This window comes from Nyctereutes procyonoides, unplaced genomic scaffold, assembly GCF_905146905.1.
Source record: "Nyctereutes procyonoides isolate TBG_1078 unplaced genomic scaffold, NYPRO_anot_genome, whole genome shotgun sequence".
Taxonomy (NCBI): Eukaryota; Metazoa; Chordata; class Mammalia; order Carnivora; family Canidae; genus Nyctereutes; species Nyctereutes procyonoides.
In genome coordinates this window covers 46,515,725-46,539,509 of record NW_026575020.1, presented here as the reverse complement: position 1 = coordinate 46,539,509, position 23,785 = coordinate 46,515,725, and the positions used below count along the sequence as shown (strand labels likewise).

General features: G+C 42.4%; 1 protein-coding gene across 2 annotated transcripts in view; it reads left to right on the top strand.

Moving 5' to 3' along the window:
• TEX2 (testis expressed 2) overlaps positions 1-23,785 on the top strand; it is a 100,489-nt gene that overhangs the window by 16,629 nt on the left and 60,075 nt on the right. The gene's annotated exons all lie outside the window — the stretch shown is intronic.

The following is a 23,785-nucleotide window of genomic DNA, read 5'->3' as shown; positions in this document are numbered from 1 at the left end:
CAAAGGCAGGCCCAGGAACCATAGATGTGTAGACTTTGGAGTCCTGTTGGTGGCAACAGCTCTGTGATTTCCACTTCTGAACCCCTGGTAGATAGTGACTTGCAGAGGAGCTTTTATTTAAGCATCAGGATCTGTAGGGCACTTGGGTGGCTTAGTCGGTTAAGCATCTGACTTTGACTCAGGGCATGATCTTGGAGTCCTAGGATTGAGCCCTAATGTCGGGTTCCCATTCAGTGGGGAGTCTGCTTGTCGCTTTCCCTCCCCTCTGCCTCTCCCACTTCTGTGTGCACAAGCATGCACTCTCTCATATAAGTAAATAAATAATCTTTTTTAAAAGAAAAAAAAAAGATCTAAGAAGTCACCACTACCCAGCAGCATTCCCCACTTATCATGAAGGATCCTTTTCTTTTCTTTTTTCTTTTTTTTTTAAGAATTTATTTATTTATGCATAAGAGAGAGAGGCAGAGACCCATGCAGAGGGAAAAGCAGGCTCCATGCAGGAAACCTGACACGAGACTTGATCCCAGGACCCCAGGATCACACCCTGGGCTAGAGGTGGCACTAAACCACTGAGCCACCGGGGCTGCCCAAAGGATCCTTTTCTTTCTTTCTTTTTTTTTTTTAATTTTTATTTATTTATGATAGTTACACACACACACACACACAGAGAGAGAGAGAGAGAGAGAGAGAGAGAGAGAGAGAGGCAGAGACATAGGCAGAGGGAGAAGCAGGCTCCTTTTCTTTTGACAGCAGCTGGCTTGGAATTTTGGTTTCCTGGAAGAAATACATTTTCCCATCAGAAACAATATTATACACAGTAGCTCTTTGGAAAGGAGAGAGCATGCTTACAGGTCTGCATTAGGAAAGGCTTGTGTTCCTGCAAAGGATAGTATCCAATAGAGATGATCTGGATATGAAGTTAGATCTCACTTCCTCCTAGCAAGTCGTACATATGTTACATTCTGGAGCTAAAGCCTGATGCCCAGTTGCTAAAAATCTTCTGGACTGTAAATAACACATTTATTTTCTACCCCATATGGAATTTTCTGAAAAGGACATAAACAGGTTACTTAGATATTAAGTGCAGTGTTCTTTCTGTCATTCAGCCAATAAATATTTAAGTGTCTGCTCTGTAGAGCATATATTCTGTGGGCTGAGAGGTAACAAGTAGGTAGACAGGTAACACAAGGTCAGGTGGTAATATGTTCTTAAAAATAAAAGGGGATGGGGAGGTTGTGCTTTTAGGATAGGTGGTCAGGAAGGTCTTTCTGAAGAGACCTTAGAGCTGAGGCCTCCCATTGTTTTTACTACAAGGTTTGGGGAGTAACCATTGTCTTTGAGGCCATAGGATTCAATGAGGCTTCTTTGCAGAGATTTTGCCAGATTAATTTGAAGGACCTTTTGAGGAGTTGAGACTTTGGTATCAGTGACCTTTTGAGAGAGTGACTGGCTTTATTCTGGTTGGTACCCTCTTTTTCTTACTGTCAGTTTTCCTGTGGCACAAACAGGAGGAGAGAGAGTTGCCTCTGGCTGGTGTCCTGGTGGTTCAAAGCCACCCGAGCATCCCCCAGCTCATGGGTTGGCTTGGAGCTTGACTACTGAACCTCACTTTCTGGTGTTATGCATGCCCAGCGGTCTTTAAAATGCACGAACTGACCCTTCACTTGTCGCTCTACAAGGTTTGACAACCTGAATGCTTTCCCTGAGAAGGGTCCCTGTATCTAGAGGCCAGCTAACTGGAGCTGGCCCCGAGTCCCAGACACAGGGGTCCGGGTACAGGCTGAAGGGTTACAGCTGTTGGCCTAAGGCTTTTTTATTTCCTCCTGAGTGTCATTTTTAAGCACTGAATCACAATTATAAAACAACCTTTTAGGAAATAGTATATATTTCTGCCAGTGATGCTGCCACTGTCCAAAGCTTATCTCCACACCTGGGGCCTGTTAATCAGCCCCATGGTTGGGTTGCTCCCTATGCTCAGTAGCTGCAGGATACATTAATAACACATATTTGCATAGGGCTGCGCTGGACAGACCCAGGCCGTACTTCTGTCCTTAATCCTCACAACATCCTGTTGTTGCTGCCTCTCTGCTGACCAGGAAACTAACTATACCTATCAAGGAAGGAACGGCACTAGTCATCCGAGGAGAAGCCTGTATAAGGGCTTGTGCAGAACTTCTTTCATCCCACACAGATGCTGCAAGGTAGACTTTATTTTTCTTTTTCCATTTGGTAGATGAAAAAACTGAAGCTCAAAAAGGTGATGTCACTAGTCTGAGGTCACACAGCTGGTGAAGGGCAGAGCTGGGATTTGCTCCCTGTCTGAGTTGGAAAAGCATGCTCTTACTACCTTGCCAGGGCCCGTTCACCTGCCTCAGGCCACCTGTCCCTTGCTCCCTTCTTCCCTTTGTAACTCCTGCTCTGCCCTACTCTTCAGAGTCACCTCTGCCACTTTGCCTGGTATGTGAGCTGGCGGCCTACCTGAGTGTCAGGGCGGGGTGGGCGGTACCAGATTGAGCTGTGCTTCCAAGATCCCTGCAGGGCTGATAGACTTTAAACACTTGTTGACAACTTTATACACACACATACACACATACATGTGTATACGTATACTTACATACGTATCTGTGTGTGGAGATCTGGAGGAAAATTATATCACTAGCGTTATCAGTCATGTTATATTTCTAAACATTTTGTAATCCATGTAATACTAGTCTGTCTTTTCCTCATTTATTATGATTTCATTTGCATATTGCCCCATTTCTATATAATGAACGTACTTATTTTTTTCTAAAGATTTATTTATTTGAGAGAGAGAGTGAGCAGGAGGAAGGGCGGCAGAAGAAGCAGACTCCCCGCTGAGCAGGGAGCCCAACACAGGACACCATTCCAGGACTCTGGGATCATGATCTGAGCCGAAGGCAGACACCCAACTGACTGCGCCACCTAGGCGCCCCCATACTAGCTATTTGTAAGGACTATGTAATATATCCTGTTAACACACTTAGGATCCTTGGTTGACTCTTTGAGTTGTTAAGCTTTGTGGCCTGGCAAGGAATGTATGTACCTGATAGCATTTCTTCTTCAGGAGAAAACGTTCTGAGTTTGGCTTAAGAATAAGTGGTTTTTACAGAATTGTTCTGTAAGCTAGAGGCAGTTTATTCACCATAGTTTCAGTGGTTTTTGACTGGAAGCATGTAGTAGGCATTTGATGAAAAACAAATATTTGGTTTTTTCCCAGATTGGAGTTTACATTTGGACCCCACTGTTATAGGCAATCATATAGCTTGTAAAAGCACATAGGTCAAAAAAAGCTTTTTGGGTGCGATTTACATGTCTAACCAGGCAAAACCCTTTTCAGAAGCTAAAGTAGGATTGAATTGACAAAACTTTTTAAAAATTAAGGTTATCTTGAAGCTAAGGATTAATTTGACAGGTAATCATAGGAAATACCTTCTGAAATAAACATCCCAGTGTTCGACCTCTACAGCAGAGGATTGGCGTCAAGGAAATAGCTGGTGCTTCCTTTTTCTGGTGGTGTTGGACATCACTAAAGGGAGTGCCCAGACTGTTTGCTTTGCATTTCTGCCCTTACTAGCAATGATGCCATAGGCAAGTCTCTCAACTTCTCTGTCTCCCATTCCTCATTCAGAATGAAAACGCACTTCCTGCCTCTTAGGGCCAGAAGATGAAATGAAGAGTGTCTTGATGTATCTGGGACTTAAATCTTGAATCAGAGTTTGTTCTCCGTAACTCAGAACTTCAAATGAGTTAGTGCATGCCAAGTGAGCTGTCTGGGTGATGCCAAGATCACCCCCCCCCACCCTGCTCCTCATTTTAGGAAACAGTTATTTTTCCTGCTCCAGTTTGAAGTTTCTTGTTTGCTGCCTGGTTTAATTTAGGGTCCCAAAAGTTGCGTTGTGTGTGTGTGTGTGTGTATGTGTGTGTAGAATAATAGATGACATTAAGTTTCTCTTGAAAGATGTTCCGAAAAGTTGAACTCAGGCGGACATTTCTGAAATGGTTTTATGACACATGTTACTCACACAGTATTGTCCAGACTACTGTCACCTCTCACCTAGAATGTTATAAGAGCATAACTGACCATTCCGAGTCTCTTCTTGTGCCTTTCCAGTCTGCTTCACACTGCATCCGGTGAGCTTTTCAGAATGTAGATCTGATCACCTCCATACTGCCTCTGGACCATGTACAATAACCCTTTGGTTGTTCCTCATTGCTCTTGGGATAAAAACCCATTCCTCAGTGCGGCCTCCAAAGTCCTACATGGCCTGGTCCCTGCCCACCTTTCCAGTCTCATGCTGTGTACACTGTACCCACATTCAAGGATCCTCCTTTGGATTCCTCTGTTTGGCTTTGCTCCTGCTTCAGGTCCCTTGCTCACGCCATTCTCCCTTGTGTACTGCCCACACTACTATCCTAGCCAACTCTGACTCATCCTTCAAATGTCAGCTCAATTCCAACTTGCTCCAGGGACCCTTCCTTGACTGAACCCCAAACTCATTGGGTCTCCCTACTGGCTGTGCTCTCTTGGCACCTTTCATGTTCCTTCACAGTTTTGCATTGATTATTTGACGCCCACCACCCCCGGCCCCCCTATCCGTCTCTAAGCCCCCTGAGGGGGCTTCCAGTACTCTGTTGCTTTGTGCATTGGTAAGGCCGGATATGAATAGCAAGTACTAAATGCTAAAACGTGTCTCTGTTTTCAGAGCTTAAATTCCACATGTCCAGCTAGAAAAAAGGTTTGGCTGAAATTAAAATGTTCATGCAAACAGACCTGTACCGTGCATAAATTGTAAAATCAGGAGCCTTAGATCTACGATCAACTCCAAATGTTTGTTTTTTATACATAGTAAATTGAGAGGAACACCAGTTTGTCCTTAGGTGTTGTTTTTGAAGTCTGGTTCTGTATCTTAGTACCTTGAGACACGTAGAGGAGCATTTTGTGGAGTGGTTTACATAGGGGAAATCTGTGGTAGCAACCGCCAGAGATGGCTAGTATAAAAGGGAAGACAGAGAAATCAATAAAATCACCAGGTAAATCAATAACATGGGTGGAACATTTGCTGCAAACAGCAGCCTCATCTGATGTAGCCTCTCACTGGCTCAGTGAAGTCCCAGCTAATTGTGACCAACTTCCCTAAGATGGAAATATGTTCCCATAGCACACAAAAAGGGATGTGCAGTATTTTTAGGGCTTTCTTAAGATTTTTAGTATATGCAATAGAACATTTACTTATATACAGCAATGAAGTAGGGGGGTGGGTAGGACAAGTAGTGCTGAGGGCTGATATGGGCCTGATTTCTTTTTGCTGTAGACTGTGGTTTACCGTACTATAAGAAAGTCTTCCCAATGTGGAACATATTTCCTTATTAGTTGGATGATTATCCTAAGCCAGCTTTGAGGGGCCTATAACAATAGAGAAAATAAAGTATTTTATAGCCTGTTCTGTGAATTACTGGTACTTTTTGAAAAGTACTTTTCATTGCTTTCCTGAGTTGTCTTTAGACTCAGGGTCCCCCCTGGAATTGAGGCTCCTGCTGGACAGTGTGAAGGTCTGTCTGTCAGCATTTGGCTTGGCGTGCAGCCAGTGCTCAGTTAATGTTGAATGAATGGATGGAAGTCTTTCTTGAAGCACAGAGCGCCTGTAGAGAGCCTTTGTTGACCAGGGATTGATTTTTGTCCTTGGAAATACCTGAATGAGGCAGTTAGTGGAGGAGTGTAGAGGAATGGCCTTGGAGTGTGAGCCCTAGCTCTGCTAGTCAGTGGTTTTGTTGCCTGGATAAGTTGTGCAAACCACTAATCCTTTTTCCTCACGTGTGAAATGTGGGAATCATAATAGTACTTACCTTGCCAAGTCATGAGCTTAAATATGAGATCTTTTTGGGAAGGCCCTGAGGCCTGACCTATGTAAAAGTTAATTATCAGTTCAGAATCCTTCTGATACATCCTTTCAAGTCCAGATTGTGTCTGACTTGGATCTGTATGGGCCCCGGCCCTCCTTTCGTCCGAGAAAAAATTGCTGCAGCTTTAAGTGACTGGGCTATGTGCTACCCGGTACATAGCTGATGTTCTTTACCATGGAAATTTTAATGGCTGTCACAAAGTTTTTGGAGGGGGAAAAAACCTCTTGTGTCTTCTGAAGATGACCATGATACATCTTTATATAGAATAACTGCCAAACAGGTTCTTCTGAGAACAATAATATTCCTTTGGTATACTTTACTCCATCCTGTCCTTAAGGAGAGAGCATTGTGGTTACTTATAACATTGCTATGCTGTCAGTGCCTGAACTTCACAGTTTATGAAGTGCTGTCCCATTTATTCTTTCTCCTAGCAGTTTGAGGTGTGGGGTTTTCATCATCATGACCCTCATTTGACAGATCATGAAATGCAGTCCCAGCGAGGTTGCTCCCAAGCTGGTGCTCTTCACAGTTAGCCTCAGCTGTCCAGGGCTACACTTTTGGGTGTTGAGTTATCTCTGTGGGGTTTTATGGTATCCTGATTACACATGGACAGCCAGAAAATTTTGCTCCTGTTTTGGCATTTTGCTTTGGCAGAGACTACTCTCTGAGGACCCACATGAGCTGGAAGACAAAACCCAATGACATACTCAGCACTAATCATCTGGAAAGGGCAAGGGAAATAAAGGGCAGGATGCTGCTGTTAGGCAGTTGGCTGGACCTGTGAATAGAAGAACATCAAGATCAAAACTTTATAGTGTTTGCTTCTTTGAAACATCAAATGGAGCCCCTGTCAGGTTTATAGTACCTCCAGAATTAGATGAGGCAGTTTGGTTCCAAGAGGTGTACTCGTATTTCTGGTTATGAAATGCTTGTGCTTATTTTCTCTGACCTGCCAAGAAGCACCTTTTTCTCTTGTTACTTTGAGTGCTTATTTCACTTGCCCTTCATTTCTGCCTTCTGTCCTGTTTTGGTCCTTGAGATGGTAATGAAACAGACCTTCAGGAATGGGCAGCTGTGGAGGCCTTGGCTGGGGTCAACTCTACCTAGGGTCTGGGGAGGGGAGTGGCTCAGACCAGCCCCAGGAGATGAGGTTGAAACTCAAGGGACAAACAGCACAGTCAAGTGTATCAAAGATCAAGAGCAAAACTTAGGGGTGCCTGGGTGGCTCATGGCTAAGCATCTGCCTTTGGCTTAGGTTGTGATCCTGGGGTCCTGGGATTGAGTCCTGCATCAGGCTCCCTGCAGGGAGCCTGCCTATGTCTCTGCCTCTGTGTGTGTGTGTGTGTGTGTCTCTCATTAATACATAAATAAAATCCTTAAAAAAAAAAAAAGCAAAACTCAGTCCAGTTGTGTCATGTGCCCATGGAAGCAGTGGCCCACCTCTGGTTCTTCATTTGAAATACCTGAAGTAGTTCACTGATTAGCCTTGATGGAGATAGGCCTGCCCCTCTTTTTTATTTTTTATTTTTATTTTTATTATTTTTATTTTTTTTTTCTGCCCCTCTTTTTTAATACAGGTATAGAGAAGTCAGCGCTTTTAAAGGAGTTGCCCCTAAGGTGTGCCTTTTAACATAGATGTAGACTGGATTAACTAGTTGTTGGTGCCAAGGAATAGCTGGTACCATATCTCCAGCTGAGTTCTGGTGATTTTATTATTTCATCACCTTCTCCCATGTGTGTGTAAGTTAGTGAGTGAGTATACTGCATTCCGGATATTCCAAGATGATTTAGTCTCAATTCCATGGTAGATATTGGGGCATGTGTATGCACACACATAGGCTGTGATTAGTGGGGAATTTTTTTCAAACTATTTATCTTCTGATGCCCCCTCCTCAGTATGACAGGTCCTGAGATGGGAAGGGGTGGCTGTATATGACATGTCATGTTTGCATGAATACATTTCCTAAGATTTTCTGGTACACCTGCCTTCCACCCAATATCAAGATGTACCTGCCCTTTGATTACTAGGAATGAGGTGCACAGAGATGACTGATCAGCTGTCCCACTGCAGTCTGCTGGGTGGAGCTGATAGAGGCTGGTGGTTCTAACTTGACATCTGCAAAGGAACCCATGGGAGCCAGGGGGCCATTTTCAGGATTTCAAAAGACTTATAGAAACTATGCATTTACCCAGGATAAGGACACAAAAGCTACCCAAATCATCAAGTTTCTTTTCTTCTGTTTGGAATTGCAAGTCTGTATGTTTTCTTGCTGATTCCAAGTTCTAATTGGCTGTGGATGACATAATAAGAACTTCTGAGACAGGATTGGTCTAATTCTAGACATTGTTATTAGAGCTGGTATCAGGTCTCATTCTCCAAACTGAATGTTCTCACTGCCTTTAGAATGAGGTTGACCTTGACTGTCAAAGTTAAGCAACTGATTGTTTCTTGCTTACTTAGTGGTGTTTATCATCATTACACCTGTTGCAGTTATTTGATTTCATAATGTTATTTAAAGCCCTTTATAAATGTGGATTATTGGTTAAAATTTGGATCAGCATTGAAATGGAAAAATAGTAAACAGAATTAACCAATTACTATTAAATATCATTTTATAGAACTTGGCAAAAACATGTGGCCAAAGTGGGGAAGGGACAGAAAAAAAGAGGCTATAAAATCTTAAAAAAAGGGGGGGGGCAGTCCCGGAGGCCCAGCGGTTTAGCACTGCCTTCAGCCTGGGGTGTGATGCTGAAGACCCGGGATCGAGTCCCACATCAGGCTCCCTGCATGGAGCCTGCTTCTCCCTCTGCCTGTGTCTCTGCCTCTCTCTCTTTGTGTGTCTGTCATAAATAAATAAATAAAATCTTTTTTTAAAAAAAAAAAAGGTTGGTCATACTGCAGATCTCATTCAGTGCCTTCATTTTATTTATTTTTTTAAATATTTATTTATTTTAGAGAGAGTGGGAGCACGAGTAGGGAAAGGGAGAGGGAGAGAGAATCTCCAGCAGACTCCTTGCTGAGCAAAGTGCCTGTTGCTGGGCTTGATGCCATGAACCTGAAATCATGACGAGCCAAAATCAAGCAAGAGTCAGATGCCCAACAGACTGAGCCCCACAAGGCGTCTCTAGTGCATTCATTTTTAAAGCAATCATTTTAACCAGGTCTGTAGTAAAAGCAAATAAGGCAGCCCACACTAAAGCACCAACTTTTGGGATGCCTGGGTGGCTCAGTCTGTTAAGTGTCTATCTTCCAACTCAGGTCATAATCCTGGGGTCCTGGGATTGAGCCCTGTGTCGGGCTCCCCCTCCAATGGGGATCTGCTTCCCCCCTCTCACTCACTCTCCCCCTGCTTGTGTGTACTCACTCTCTCTGTGTCTCTGTCAAATAAATAAATTAAAAGAAAAACCACTATTAAGCTTTAGTCTGTGTAGGATCCTAGGATCCTGTTGGCTGTACCCTTTTTTTTTTCATCCACACCATCCCAAGTTCTGTTTTTTCATGTTGTGCTACAATGTATAGACTTTTCCATATTTCTGCTTTGCTCCTATGTTTGTAATTCTTAATGGTCACAGTTGCCTGAACTAAACCTGAAGTCAGACAGTCCAGACAGGCAAATTTGGGTAGTTAGAGAAGCCAGAGACAAGCTATTTGTTCCTTGAGGACATGGCTGGGTGGCATAGTCAGCATGGATAAAAAAGATACGCTCAAGCCTGCTGCAAATGCTGATAATAATAATTTACATATGCCAAATATTGTTTCTTAGTTTTTCCAGCAGCCCTTCTGAGGTAGGCACTGTTATCTCCATTTTATTTGTATAATGAGGAGAAAGAGGCTTTTTTGTGGTAATTTGTTCAGTCAGATGCTGGTGGGAGGTGCAACTGGGATCTGAACCTGGGTTAGTTTAATGCTAGCATTTGAATTCCTTCTTTTTTTAAAAAAATGATTTTATTTATTTAATCATGATTAAATAACACAGAGAGAGAGGGAGAAGCAGGCTCCCCGTGGGGAGCCCGATGTGGGACTCGATTCCAGGATTCTGGGATCACGACCTGAGCCAAAGGTAGATGCTCAACACTGAGCCACCCTGGTGGCCTGCAGCATTTGAATTCTTTTTTTTTTAAGATTTTATTTATTTATTCATGAGAGACAGAGAGGCAGAGACATAGGCAGAGGGAGAAGCAGACTCCATGCTGGGAGCCTGACATGGGACTCAATCCTGGGACTCCAGGATTATGCCCTGAGCGGAAGGCAGACACTCAATCACTGCACCACTCAGGCATCCCTAGCATTTGAATTCTTAATTAAGTTTCTCTGACCAGACAATTCACCACCTTCCACCTTAATCCTTGTAACAAACACATCTGTTAGTGTGCAGTAAAGTCACAGAGTCTTGGTATTAAAATAAGTAGATAAGTAGAGCAAGTGCTGCAGGCAAGCAGAAGTCCTGGGAACCTTCCATCAGAGTCAGAGCTTTGTTCGTCTTCCTTGGGGCAAGAGTGGGGTGAACAGCCAGCCCACGGTCTTTTCCTTAGTTCGGTCTTTTCCTTAGTTCCGTCCTATCTTGACGTTTCTTGGCACAATGACTGCATAGAGTTGCCTGAAGCATTATTTATAGTACTTTGTGGAGTAATTTTGGCTCTTGATAGCTTTTTGCCCTGACCTTAGAACCTAATTCCCACTGATGAGTGGCCACCAAGTTCCTAATTAGTTATCTGTGTGCCTTGCTCTATCCTCTGGACAAATTTAAAAAGTTTCCCCGTGTTCTCCCTGATGCCTTTTGCCATGGTGATGCTTGGGAGTCATCGAAGCAGATCTGCTGCTGCATAGAAGGGCCCCAAGAGGAAGCATTTTCTCTGACTGCTGCCTGGCCCCTGTGTGTCTCGGGGGCAGGCAAGTTCCAATTCCTCTGTATTTTTCCAGGGTCTTGGTTCTATTGAATGAGAAAATTTTACACATGAGTTAAAACAGACTCATGTCCTTGGGCTGGATTGGAAATTGGAGTTCAGACTCTACAAGTCTGGTTGGGTCAGATGGGTAAGAAGTGTTTGGGTTTACACCCTGGGCCTTTGGCTTCCTATTCTCTAGAATTGTCTTTTTCGGGAGTGTGGACAGGGGGCCCTAATTCTAGGTTCCTGGCATTATCTAAATTCAGAATATGTTTTTGTTTTATGTCCTGTGTGGTTGGAAAGGTACATTTTTTATCACAGTTAAGTTACATTGTGGATTGCGTAAGTTTTGTGGGCCTAGGAACCTATTTCCCATGTATTTTCCTTCAGGATAAATGGATTTTGAATTTTAAACAATTGAACTTTTTGCTGATGAACTTTTGAGACACAATCTACTCTTGGGTGAGAACTCACTTTCTGTGATTACTTGTGTGGCATAAATATTGGTAGGAGGTCAGCTGAGAGGCCACAGTTGCTTAGGAGGAAGGCCTGGGGTTCATTTCAAGCATTGCTAGCTTCGTGGAGGATATTGGTACTTGACGAGGCAGAGGCAAGAGTGGAAGGGATTTCCAATACAGGGAGCTGCATGAGAGGAAGTGGGAAGGTGGATGGTTTTTATATGAGCCGGTGGATCATCAAACCCAACCAGAATGTTGGGAACACACTGGAGAGTAACTGAAAATAAGGTTGAATGGATAGAGGGGCTTGGGTTACTTTGGAGCCTAAAAGCCAAAGAGATTAGATGGACAAAAACTCCATCAACAAGACTTGGGGAACAAAAGAGGTTTGGAGGATAAAGAAGAGCAGAACATCAGAGATGACCCTTTGGGGTTGGAGCCTTGGTTGGAAAATCAGTGGTCCCTTGATGGATGAGAGGAAGTTAGTATAGGGTCGGGTTGGGTGGGCAGGAATGAGGGGACAGATAGGTTCATTTGGTTTAGAATTAGGCCTCTTTGGACTGAGATAGGATCTGTGTGTGGGTGTACATTAGAGAGGAACAGCTAGAAGAATTTCTAGCCAAGGGGTGGGAATAGTGATTCGTGTATATAGTTAGGTATGAGAGACAAGATGGCAACTCTTACCAACTTCCCAGTGAATTAGGGGCGAGTCCATCTGCTTAGAGGGAGAAAAGAGAGAAAATTGGAGGCCCGGATGGGAGAGGAGACCTGGAATCACACCAGGAGGTGGGGGAATCGGACCAGGAAGTCAATGAACTAATTCAGGAATTTCCTGGAAACAGCCATGTCCTATGCTAGGTCTGCATGCTGTACTCACCTCCTGACTAGAATCTGAAGCAACCCCCACCCAACCCTCTCCCCCAACACCCTCCCTAGCTGGGATGGAGATCCCCAGCAGTGGGAGTGACTTGCTGGCATGGGGGTGGGGATGTCTCACAGGCAGTAGATAGCAGTGTTAATGATTTAGAGAGTAGTACAGATGGTGGTTTGGTCTGAAAATACAGATGGTGGTTTCATCTTAAAAACTAGGCCAGCCATTCTCTTACCTTGCTCTCTTCTCTCATTTAAAAAAAAAAAAAAAAAAAGGAGAGAGCCAAGCAGAGTAGGAGGGGGATCTTTTTTGTGAAAGGGTATAGAGTTGTGGCCTTATGTGAGGATCGGTGGGAATATAAAGGAGGTATAGTTTGAATCCGCAAGAGGGTGGGGCTTTCTGTTGCTACAGCACATGCAAATGCTGATTATTTGCATCTCATTCTTAGTAGACTGGGCGAACTCTCCACCTATGACCAGAAGTGAGGGATGTTTCCACAGCTGGACTAAAAGCAAGACAAGATCTAGAAGTATTTGTTAATGCAAGATGAACTGTTTCAATATTATTAGAAAAATATTTTGACTTAATTGCCTGAGGCATGTTAATCATTTCAAGTGTACTCTGGTTCCTTTGCTTGACTTGAGCAATTGCCAGGGATTTCTCTGGGCAAAATGAAAAAGTAGGAACTCTCAGTAGGTTCTGTTCCATGAACATTGAATCACAGACCATAGATGTAGAATTTAGAGCTTTTGGAAAACTCCTTGAAGATGAGGAGAGTCCCCTCAGTTTATAGTGGAAGAGTTCAGGGTCAGGGAAGTGAATTGGGTACTGCCATTGGAGGGTCTTGGTCCTTCTCAGAGCTCCTGGCCCTGCTGCCTCATGGCTTCACTTCATATGAGTTTTCAGTGGCTGATTCTACTGCTAGCTGAACAACTCTCAAAATCACACACTTGGATAGAACTGTTGGGCTGTGTCATATCATTGGGCTGCTCTCAGGTCACATCCTTCCTGTCACCCTCAATGGTGGTTGAGTAGAATGGCTGGAGATGGGGTGGGGAACATTACCTGATGGGGCCTGTAGGCAAGTAATGTTCTTTGGAGGGAGCCACAGTGTGGCTGCTTGCTTCCTGGCTGCTGTCCTTCACTTGGAATGTACTCTCAACACTGAGTCTCTTTGGCGAGAGCCTGTCAAGTCTACAAGGGCCCACTCACACACACCTCTGGGAAACTTCAAGTCACCTTCCCCTACCTCCACCCATTGCTTCCTTTCTTTAAGAGTTTTACTAATTTGTGAAAAATTAATCTGAAATACTTTACTTACATGGAAAAGCTGAACAGTCTGTAGGTACTAATAGATTCAGGTATGTGAACTAGGTTTTCCAGTTTACTAATACGATTTGGAGGGGTAAAAATACAAATACTTTGCTATTTATTATAGTTAGAAAGTACAGAGAAGTGATCATTCATATCTGTCAGTTTTTCTAAAATGAAGAGTTTGATCCTTGTGTGAGGACCAGAGAACAATATGCACATTACATCTACCATTGTCACTGTTTTCTACAATGATTTCAGACTTAATGCTCCTATGCTGATAGAATGGGAAAGGCTTCCTCAGGACTGTAAAACCCAGAAACTATAAGAGATTGAGAGATTCAGCACTTCAAAATTTAAAACGTTTGTATATTTAAAAATTAAAAGGCAGGTCAGAGATGGGGGAAAATATTTGCAATAGACAGAGAAAGTGGTAACTGTTCATGCCTCAAAAAGTGAATAAGAAAAACCCTTGAGCAAGAACTATGAATGACCAGTTAACAGAAGAAAGGAAACAGTGGGGGGGAAAACTTGAAATGATTATTAAAGCATCGAGATTCCTTTTTATCAGATGAACAAAAATTAAAAATAATGTTCAGTCTTGACAAAAGTTCAGGGTGGACACTTTCTACACTTTTGGCAGGAGTGTAATTATCAAATTGGGAAATTGGCAGGGCAGTTCCAAAATTGTAAATATGAACCTCCTTTGATACATCAATTCCATTTCTAGAAATGTATCCTACAGATAGACCTGCTTGTACAGATTTATATAGAAGGCTTTTCAAGATAGTATTAATTCTAATAGTGAAAACTAAAAAAAACCTCAAATTTTTACCAAAGGAATGAGTAAGTGGATGATGGTATATTTGTACTATGTAGAGAAAGCATGTGTGTATATGTATACCTGTCAATTTATATATATAGGCATAAGAAAAAATCCAAGAAATAGTAAGCGAGGAGCACCTGGGTGGCTCAGTTAGTTACCTGTCTGCTTTCAGCTTAGGTCATGATCTTGGGGTCCTGGGATTGAGACCTGCATCGAGCTCCCTGCCCTGCAGGGAATGTGCTTCTCCCTTTCCCTCTGCCCCTCTCCTCTACTCGTGCTCCTGCTCTCAGTCTCTCTCTCTCTCTCTCTCTCTCTCTCTCTCTCTCTCTCAAATAAATAAATAAATAAATAAATAAATAAATATCTTAGGAAAAATAGTGAAAAACAAACTGCAAAATGGTATGTATAGTATGATCTCCTTTCAGACTAAAAACAAACAGCTTTATGTGTTTGTTTGTTTATAAATACAAAAGGACCAGGAGGAAGGATCCTTTTTTTCCTTCTTTTCTTTTCTTTTCTTTTCTTTTCTTTTCTTTTCTTTTCTTTTCTTTTCTTTTCTCTTTTCTTTTCTTTTCTTTTCCTTTATTTTTTCCTTTTCTCTTAGGAAAGATTCATTCCAAGCAGTTGATTTGAGGGGAACAGTTTTGGAAGGTTTTTAGAATGAGCTTGAAACTGTGTTTTGTTTTGTTTTGTTTTTTTAAATGGAATACAAATGTATAGATGCTATGTAACCCTGTAATTTCACTTCTAAAACTGTTTACTGAGAAAATAATCAGAGGCAGTCAAAAGTTAGTATAGAATCATAATGCATTGTAGTGTTGTTTGTAACAGCAACATATTCCAATAGTATCCTGTGTTGAAAGGGTTATGTTATGGAAAATTCATTTTATGTAGCTATTTAAAATCACCTGTAAAAGAATCTCTATTGACTTGAGGAAATACTTAATAAGCACAGTTAACATCTAGGGAATGCTTAATTTGTATCAAGGACCGTTCAGTGCTTTACATAAATTGTTTTATTTAATCTGAAGTCTTTTGCAATTCCCATTTTACAGATGGAGAAACAGAGGCTTGATTATTGTAAATAATTTGCCTGAGGGTCATACTCCTCCTAGGTTGGTGGAACTGAAAGCCAAAGGCCTCATTGATACCTATATGCTAGATCACTGTATAATCTTGTATAAAAACAGATTGCATGAATGCATATGGTGTGTCTTATTTTATAAAAATGAATCTTTCTGTGCCTTAGTTTTCTGATGGATAACTTGAGGGGGATGGGCTAGTGCAATTTTATTTTCCAAAGATCGTGATTTTATTTTAAAGATTGACATGCATTTACATGTAATTTTTCCAGATTATGAAAATATTTGGAAACACCTAAAACTGGAAAATAAAAATTACTGATAAGCAAAACTGGCATTAAAACAGTATTTTTGTTTGGTGTATGTGTGGAATGAACATTATTAAAAAAAAAAGATTTGATTAGTTTGCTTGAGAGAGCATGCACACAGAGGAGGGAGGAGCAGAGGAAGAGGGACGAGCAGTCTCTGTGCTAAGTGCGGAGCTCACTGTGGGCTCCATCTCACAACTTTGAGACCATGACCTGAGCCAAAATCAACAGCCAGATTCTTAACTGGCTGAACTACCCATGTGCCCCTGGAATGAGGAACTTGCAAAATTGGTTTCTGAAAAGTTCTTATTAATTATGTTCCAACTATTAGTGCAATAGTGGGTTTGTCTCAATGTGCCTTTGACAGCATCACACTTTAATGATGGAATGATGGCGTTTGATGACCAAAATTGTTTCACTGATTTGTTTCCCAGCCATTGTTTTTGATGAGTTGAGCTTTTTTTGTTTGTGTATTGGCCACTTGAACTTTTGGGTGAATTGTCTGTTTATGTATCTTGTGATGATATATTGGGAATTACCTATTGATGATATGTATCTTCCTAAACCTGACCATTTTTAAGACCTTAAGAAAAACTATCAGTCCTTATTATAAGGGGAAGTTTCACTCTCAGGTGGAATGCATTTTTCTTACAGTGATGAATTGGTGGTCTGTGGCTAAAACCTGATTTCTTAACCATTTGGGATTGATTTGGCCTTAAAATTTGAGGAATGGGGCACCTGGGTGGCTCAGTGGGTTTAGCATCTGTTCCGCTTGGGTCATGATCCTGGGGTCCTGGGGTGGAGCCCTGAGTGGGGCTCCCTGCTCAGCAGAGAGTCTCTTCTCCCTCTGCTTCTTTCCTTGCTGCCTCTTTTCCTTCCTCTCTCTCAAAACATCTTTAAAAAAGTAAAAATAAAAAAAATAAAATTTTAAGGAATGATTGGCAAAAGGTACATAGCATTCTTTGTACTACTTTTGCAACTTACTGTGAGCCTCTAATTATTTCAAAATAAAGTTTAAAAAAAGTTCAAGGTATGCTAAAACTCAGGCTCCTTCCTGTTAGTACCTCTACCTGGCCTTGATCATTCTGACTAGTAGAGCCAGTGGGAGGTGGGAGGGAGCAACATTTGACAACTGATCCAAAGCCAAATAAGGGCGAGGGAACACTGCCTTTTTTTGTTTAAACTTGGAAATAATGTCAAAATCTTAAATGGTTGCAAAAATAAAAACTGAATAAGGAGCACTATATACCCTTTCCCAGGTTGGCCTGTTGTTAACATTTGACCCATGTGGGGACCACACCACTAACAAACTCTTTTCTTACCCTCCTTCCAGATTCCCAGCACCAGTCTCCTAGGTTCTAGGCATTCACTGAGCAAAAACATCTACACCCAGTTTTCAAATTCCTCAAGAATCCACAGGGGTTCTGTTTCCTAAGATTTAAATATAAATCCAAATGTTTAGCCTTTGAAGGCTTTGAATAATCCATTCCCTGCCCCTAAACTCAGATATTCACCTTCCTGCCATGTACCACAGCCACAGCTAACTGAGCTGTTGACCCACCCTCTTGTTCTAACTTGTTTCTGTCCCAAGTGCCTTGCCATTGCATTCATATTTCATATCTGCAATATTCTTTTCATGTCTAGGCCAGAGACATGACTTTTCTGCTTTAAAAGAAAATATTCCCAGACATCTTTACTTGATTAGCACCACCTGATTGGGGCAAGCCTGTTCTAAGTTTTTATTTTACTTTGGGGTCTTCTTGCTTTCAAGATGTCATACACAATATCCATCTGTTGTCTCCTGAGTTCCCCACAATAGGTAGCACCGGTGTTATCCTTTTTCGGCCTCCATGGGCCTTGTGTGGCTGTGCTGGAGGTGTGACCTGGTTTTGAATGAGATACTATGAACTGAACTTGGATTTCATTATTGGAACCAGCTAGCAGTCTATAATGCAAAATTCTAATTGGGTTGATGCATTTGAACACCTTTCTCCTCCATAGATACGGCACTTCTCCTGGGTGGGCTTTCTTTGTGGTAGGTAGAGGGTCCATGCATTGGCTGAAGAGGGTGGACCAGTAGAAAGCCTGTGTTTGAGGTACAAGACCCTGCTGGGTTGGAAGAGACTTTGGAGTGTGGGTCTTGGAACCTAATAACTAATGGGAAAGGCATTCTGAGTTTCTGACAAAGTGCCTTGGAAGGGTTGCCTGTGCTGGAAGCAGGGTACTTTCTTTCCTCTTTCTTTTCTTTTTTTAAATGAAACTAAGGCCAGAGTTAGTTCATTATCTATAATGTCAATATTGATTTTTGTTTGCAAGGTGGAGTAGTAACAGATTAGAATGGCTGCTAGCAATTCTGAGCTGCTTCGTTGAATTTAAATGAATCAAGAGACAGCTATTAAGACGCACCTGAAATTTTTAGGCTAGATCAGACCTTCCCATTATGGTCGATTTGACCAGATTCAGCTGTTTCCTCTGCAGCATCAAGGTGTTAAAATGGGAGTTTTAAGGCCTCTTCCCTACTTTTTATAAAAACCAAATCCTATTTAAAAATACACAGATAAGAGGTATTAAGCCATCCTCCACCACACAATGTAGCTTGCCTCTTTTCCCCTGGCAAGAGAAGTTTTTGAATTGAAATTATTGACTGACACAACCCATGCTAGCATCACATATCCAAGTGCAAGTTTGTTCAGAGGCAGCAAATATCCAACATGCTGAATTTTACAAAGACAAAGCATTTTAATAATGATCTTGAAGGATTAGTGATGCTCCTGAGAAATGAGGCATTTTCCAAACAGGCTTGCCTCCTAAGATTTGCTATATTACTGTGCGCTCTTTCTCTGGAGACTGGTTCAGTTTTCAGTCAAAATTGTTCTCTTCCCTCCTTATTTCTCTCTTCATTTTCCTTCCTCCAGCACTTCCTCTAATCTAGTAGGTGAATTAGAAATTAATAATAATGGCCACATCACTACTTTTTTTAAAGATTTATCATTTTAGAGAGTGTGTGAGCTGGGGAGGGGCAGAGGGAAAGGGAGAGAGAATCCCAAGAAGACTCCCTGCCAAATGTGGAGCCCGATGGGACTCAATCTCAGGACCCCGAGGGATGCCTGGATGGCTCAGCGCTTGAGTGTCTGCCTTTAGCTCAGGTCCTGATCCCACGATCCAAGTTCTGCATTGGGCTCCTTGCAGGGAGCCTGCCTCTGCCTCTCTCTTTGTGTGTCTCTCATGAATACATAAATAAAATCTTAAAAAAAAAATAACTCAGGACCCTGAGATCATAACCTGAACCAAAATCCAGAGCTGGATGCTCAGCCGTCTGAGCCACCCAGATGCCCCTCACTATTTGTTTTAATGTGAGAGGACCAAGTGGATGAATTGCTGGTGAGTGAGTGACCTGGAAGGAGCTATTTTCTCTGTTTATGGCTCTGTAGGATCCCAGGATTGACTTGTTTCAAAGACAACTGGAGATAGGAAGGGCAATTTTTATTAGAAAATTAGCTACCCCCCCCCAAATCACCAGAATTCAGGGATGTTATTATATCTGAGTTAATAAATGCCAACATTGAATCTTGAAATAGCTTTTCATTTTTCATTATATAGTCTGATTTATTGTTGATTGGTTTTTCATGGCCTAATTAATGATGGTAACCTTTTTGAATGACTAGAAATAAAATAAATTTCATGGATGTTTCATATTCTAACCTTGACTATACTAAGTTTGAGAGACTTCATGATAGGGCAGTTGACTAATGGCTTCCTGTTTAAAGTCTTTTTTTTTTTTTTTTTTAATGAGTTCAGATTAGATGGGAGCTGAGCCATCGGTTTATTCCTTGTCTTTAGTCTGGATAGAATAGAATTCTGCATAAATGCTAGGGAGAAAAGCCCTTCTCTGAGACTCTCTCAGTCTATTAACTTATTTATGTAGAGAGCAAGCGTGTGCCTGAGGGGGAGAGGGACAAAAGAAGGAGAGAGAGAATCTTAAGCAGACTCCATGCTGAGTGCTGAGCCTGATTCAGGGCTCGATCTCTCCATCCTGAGATCATGACTGAGCCAAAATCGAGAGTCAGATGCTTAATTGACTGAACCACCCAGGCACCACTTTTTTATTTATAAAGGAGGCTTTCTCAGTCTTAATTAGAACAGTGGCCATCTTTACAAGGCATAGGAACTTTGGTGGAGAATTGTAGTCAGGACCTTAGGAAAGACCCATCAGCAAAAGTTTGAAATGTCCTTTTTCTCTGAAACATGAACCTGACCAAGGCTAAGGTTCGAAGAGCACTGGTGTCTAAATAGCTTTTTTTTGGACCCCCAAGAAGTATGGGAACATAAATACAATTGCATTTGTTATCTTAGAACGTAACCATGGGTGAATGCTAAGGAACAATGCGAACTTTTTGAGTAGAATTGTTTTAGTTGGCATGATAACTGGTTCATACTTTAACCTTGACTGTACTAAGTTTGAGAGATTTCACGATAGGGAGGGCAGTTGGCAGTTGTATTATTTCATTGTAAAGTTTTGAATGAATATTTTTAAAAACATTTTTTTATTTTGAATTTATGGTAAAATGCACGTAGCATAAAATTTTACCATATTAACTGTTTTTACATGTACAATTCAGTAGTGTTAAGTATATCCACATTGTTATGCTACCAATCTCTGAGCTTTTTCATCATACAAAGCCAAAAATTTGTACCCACTGAACAACAATTTCCTAATTCCCCCACCCTCAGCCCCCGGTAACTGCCATTCTGTGTTCTATTTGAATTTGACCACTTGAGATACCTCAGGTAAGTGGGATCATTCAGTATCTGTCTCTTTGTGACTGACGTACGTACTTCACTTAATGGAATGTCCTCAAAGTTCTCAAATCTAGGGAGGGCCCCCTTTGCCTCTCGTTCCCTCGTTTCTGAGTAGATGTAGCCCTTTATGGTTCCAGCTCATTGTAGAAGGGTCTTCAGTTAGGGCTCCATCTTGGCCAGGCCTGAACTTTGATTTCTGCTCAGGAGATCATTAAAATTAACGTTCCAATTTGTCAGAGTCATCCAGTGTTTTGAGGGCTAGAGTGGCTTGTCCAGAGCTCTTCTCTGGGGTCCCATTTGCCTTAGTCTCAGCCTGGTTATTCTTTTCCCAGTGGTTAAAGTTTCAGTGCTTTCCAGAATATTTTTTTTCTTTTTAATGTTGAATTCAGTGTTAGTTGTTTTCAGCAGAATGGTGAGCCTGGTGATAGACATTGCCTTCCTAGACACCAGACCTCTGGCCTCACTTTATCAATGTTGCCTCTGCTATCTGCCTCCATTCTGGATGTGGTTCTTCAGCCTCACTTTGCTCATGACCAAATCAAACTTTTGCTTCAACACACCTCTGGCAGGAAATCCACAAATCCACCTACATGGCAAGGGGAGCTATAGGCCCTCCCCTCGTAGGACTCAGGAGCCAGTATGAAAAAAGCCCAGGGCCCTGTGATCTGCTGGTGACTTTGGAAGAAGGAGACCTCTTGGGAAGGAAATTTCTTTTTCTGACCTTTCAGTTGCTGAGGGCTTGATAAGGTTTTTCTCCTTTTTTGAAGTCCAGTTATAATTGAGTTTGTACCAATAGTAGAGGGCAGGAGCTAGTTACTTTTTTTAGGATACTAGATTGTCAGATGGATAATGAGATGACTCTTCATTTCTCCATGCAGCTGGTCACATGCTGGTGGGTGAGAACTGAACTTTTAGTTCCTGGGAGAGCTGTCTGTGCTGGAGCACAGAGGGCGAATGCCAAGTCCAGGACAAAGCAGTCCTAAAGAATGTGCGTGACATGCTGGCGGAGGCAGTTTGCTGTGGTGAAAAAGACATCAGGACACCAGTGTCAGAAGCCCACGTCTAGGGGCACCTGGGTGGCTCCATGGTTGAGCATCTGCCTTTGGCCTAGGTTGTGATCCCGGGCTCCTGGGATCAAGTCCCACATCGGGCTCCCTGCAGGGAGCCTGCTTCTCCCTTTGTCTGTATCTCTGCCTCTCTTTCTGTGTGTCTCATGAATAAATAAATAAAATCTTTATTTTTTTAAATTTTTTTTAAAATTTTTATTTATTTATGATAGTCACAGAGAGAGAGAGAGAGAGAGGCAGAGACATAGGCAGAGGGAGAAGCAGGCTCCACGCACCGGGAGCCCGACGTGGGATTCGATCCCGGGTCTCCAGGATCACGCCCTGGGCCAAAGGCAGGCGCCAAACCGCTGCGCCACCCAGGGATCCCTAAATAAAATCTTTAAAAAAAAAAAAAAAAAAAAGAAAAAAGCCCACATCTAACTGTCTCTCCCTTCCCCCTTTTCAGTGCTGTGGCCTTAGACAAACCATGTTATTTTCCTGGGCAACAGTCAGGTGCTCTTGATCTTGGTTGTCCTGCAGGGCTTTGGCTGTGGGAGGATGGGTTTTTCTGGACCCAGCAGCTAGCCATCTGGAGAACAGAAAGGTGGGTGCTTGCATTAGCCTCCAGGAAGATGGAGTGACCACTCGATGGCTTGTCTAGAACCCAAAACCATTGACTCTGGTCCCATTTCCCTCAAGCATCCAGCAGTTTTGGTCCTAGAAGCAGCTTTTCTTTTGTCTCATCCCCTCATTTTGCAGATGAGCAAACAGGGCCCTGAGATTTTCTTGTATTTAAGCAATAGAAGTGCTGCTTTCGCCTCACAGGGTATGTTTTAACAATGTTTTATCAGATACAACAGATAAAAATAAGCATACAAAAAACCCCAAACTGGTTAAGTAGAGCAAGGCTTTGGTCAGTTCGGATGTGGGGGAATCTGTGCCGGATCTCTGACGCTGCTACCCAAGCTCTGGAGAAAGACACTGGATGGTAAGCCAGACTGCCTGCCCTTAGCTGGCTACCTGGCACTGAGCTCTCCTTGGGGTCCAGCTTGGGCTCTACTGGCTGACATAGGCCTTGAGACAGTCTGATGAGAGATTAGTAGAAGCCCTTCAACTGGCAAGTCAGGGGGCCCGACTGTGTGAAGGAGGATTGGGCAAGTAGGCCCCTGATGGTGGTCTATCCTGGGCAGGTGCCTGCTCATTTTACCACAGGCTGTTGAATACACTACTATTTTCTCCCCTTGGCGGCTGCCTGGACCTGACTTTGTCTGCAGATACCCAGGCCATCCCACCCTCAACTACAGACAGGCTTCTCCATTCTTGCCTTGCTCCCCCAGAGGAGCGATTCACACTGTTCAGCCCCCCAAGTGATGCTCTGTCTTTACACCTGTGCCCACAGTCATTTTAACACATGGCCACTGCTATCCAGGAAGCTGCCTCAGAATAGCAGAACCTTATAGGTCATCCTTTATGTTATTAAAGCAATCTAAAGATTTTATTTATTTGAGAGAGAGTGTGTGAGTGGGTGGGGGGGTGGTGGCAGAGGGAGAGAGAATCTCAAGCAGACTCCATGATGAGCAGGGAGCCCAACCTGGGGCTCAATCTCACAACCCTGAGAGCATGATCTGAGCCGAAACCAAGAGTAGAACACTTCACAGACTGAGCTACCCAGGTGCCCCATTATTAAAGCAATTTAAGTGAAGCTTAGTTTTTCAGCCTACTGAGAATTATCAAGTATCATACTTTTCTTTTAAATTACCTCTATAATTTTCTTTTTAAATTACTCTTAAAAAACTAGGTGACAGTTAAATGAAAAACATGTGTTGCACTTTGGTATTTTTCTTCTTACTAAGCTTATAAACCTGTTGGGTAAAGATAACCAGGAAGGATTGTCCTGTGTCTTTTCATTTTGCCTTCAGCTGCTGGATTTAAATTGCTTTGTCCATAAAGATCATTTCCTTTTCCTGAATCTCCTGGGGTAGGAGAGCCTGAGGGTCATGGTGAGCATGGGCAAAACTCTGTTGGAAAGTTTCTGTGAACATAACTTCTCTTAGGTATTGGTGCTAAAAATGCGTAGTTTCAGAAGTGTCCATGTTGTGACTGTGCTCTTGGATGGTAATTCTTCTCATTATTGGGGTATTTTCTGTTCTGGTGACCTAGGATCACTGACCCTCTACCCCCACAAAAAGTTGACTTTTTCTCTTGTTGTTGTATCAGGTGCCAGCATTTTGAACATGTATATTTGACAGAAGACTCAAATATAGGAATTCTTCA